The sequence below is a fragment of the Chiloscyllium plagiosum genome, chromosome 11, assembly GCF_004010195.1.
Source record: "Chiloscyllium plagiosum isolate BGI_BamShark_2017 chromosome 11, ASM401019v2, whole genome shotgun sequence".
NCBI lineage: Eukaryota > Metazoa > Chordata > Chondrichthyes > Orectolobiformes > Hemiscylliidae > Chiloscyllium > Chiloscyllium plagiosum.
The window spans coordinates 47,644,118-47,645,912 of NC_057720.1; the positions used below are offsets into that span (position 1 = coordinate 47,644,118).

Here is a 1,795-nt window from a genome sequence, read left to right on the forward strand (position 1 = left end):
TTGCAGATTCCAGGGTTTAAATGTTTTAGTAGGGTCAGAGGTGTGGGTAAAAGAGGGGGAGGTGTGGCATTGCTTGTCAAAGATAGTATTACAGTGGTGGAAAGGATGATGGATGAAGACTCGCCATCTGAGGTAGTTTGGGCTGAGGTTAGGAATAGGAAAGGTGAGGTCACACGGTTAGGAGATTTCTACGGCCTCTAATAGTGCTCGAGATGTAGAAGAAAGGATTGAGAGGATGATTCAGGAGAAGAGTGAAAGTAATAGGGTGGTTGTTATGGGGGACTTTAACTTTCCAGATATTGACTGGGAAAGCTATAGCTCGAGTTCGTTAGATGGGTCGGTGTTTGTCCAATGTGTGCAGGAGGGTTTCCTGACACAATATGTCGACAGGCCAACAAGAGGTGAGGCCATACTGGATTTGGTTCTGGGTAACGAACCAGGCCAGGTGTTAGAATTGGAGGTAGGTGAGCACTTTGGGGACAGTGACCACAATTCGGTGACTTTTACTCTAGTGATGGAGAGGGATAAGTGTGCACTGCAGGGCAAGAGTTATAGCTGGGGGCAGGGAAATTATGATGCGGTCAGGCACGACCTAGGATGCGTGGCTTGGAAAAGTAGGCTTCAAGGAATGGGCACAATTGATATGTGGAGCTTGTTCGAGGAGCAACTATCGAGTGTCCTTGATAAGTATGTACCTGTCAGACAGGGAGGAAAGGGTCGTGTGAGGGAGCCGTGGTTTAATAAGGAGTTGGAATCCCTTGTAAAATGGAACAGGGCGGCCTATGTAAAGATGAGGTGTGAAGGTTCAATTGGGGTGATTGAAAGTTATAAGCTAGCCAGGAATGATCTGAAGAGAGAGCTAAGAGCAGCAAGGAGGGGACATGAAAGGTCCTTAGTTGGTAGGATTAGGGAAAACCCTAAGGCTTTCTATAGGTATGTCAGGAATAAAAGAATGACTAGGGTAGGAATAGGTCCAGTCAAGGACAGTAGTGGGAAGTTGCGTGTAGAGGCTGAAGAGATTGGGGAGACACTGAATGAATACTGACGAAAAGTATTCACTCAGGAACAGGACATTGTTGCCGATGTGAATATTGAGTCACAATTAATTAGAATGGACGGCTTTGAGGTATGGAGGGGAGAGGTGTTGGAAATTCTGGAAAGGGTGAAAATAGATAAGTCCCCTGGGCCTGATGGCATTTATCCTAGGATTCTCTGGGAAGCAAGGGAGGAGATTGCAGAGCCATTGGCCTTGATTTTTATGTCCTCGTTGTCTACAGAAATAGTGCCAGTAGAATGGAGGATAGCAAATGTGGTTCCTTGTTCAAGAAGGGGAGTAGGGATAACCCTAGTAACTAAGGCCGGTGAGTCTCACTTCTGTTGTGGGCAAAGTCTTAGACAGAATTGTAAGGGATAGGATTTATGAACATCTAGATAGGAATAATGTGATCAAGGATAGTCAGCATGGTTTTGTGAAGGGCAGGTCGTGCCTAATAAACCTTATTGAATTCTTTGAGAAGGTGACTGAGGAGGTAGACGACGGTAAAGCGGTAGATGTGGTGCATATGGATTTTAGTAAGGCGTTTGTTAAGGTTCCCCATGGTAGGCTACTGCAAAAAATACGGAGGAATGGCATTGAGGGTGAGTTGGAGGTTTGGATTAGGAATTGGCTGGATGGAAGAAGACAGAGGGTAGTAGTTGATGGTAAAGGTTCATCTTGGAGTGCAGTTACTAGCGGTGTTCCGCAAGGATCTGTTTTGGGACCATTGCTGTTTGTCATTTTTATAAATGACCTGGA

The 1,795-nt window shown here is 45.6% G+C and overlaps 1 protein-coding gene across 3 annotated transcripts in view; it reads right to left on the minus strand.

The window, feature by feature from the left end:
* patj (PATJ crumbs cell polarity complex component) overlaps positions 1-1,795 on the minus strand; it is a 396,330-nt gene that overhangs the window by 343,710 nt on the left and 50,825 nt on the right. The window lies entirely within an intron of this gene.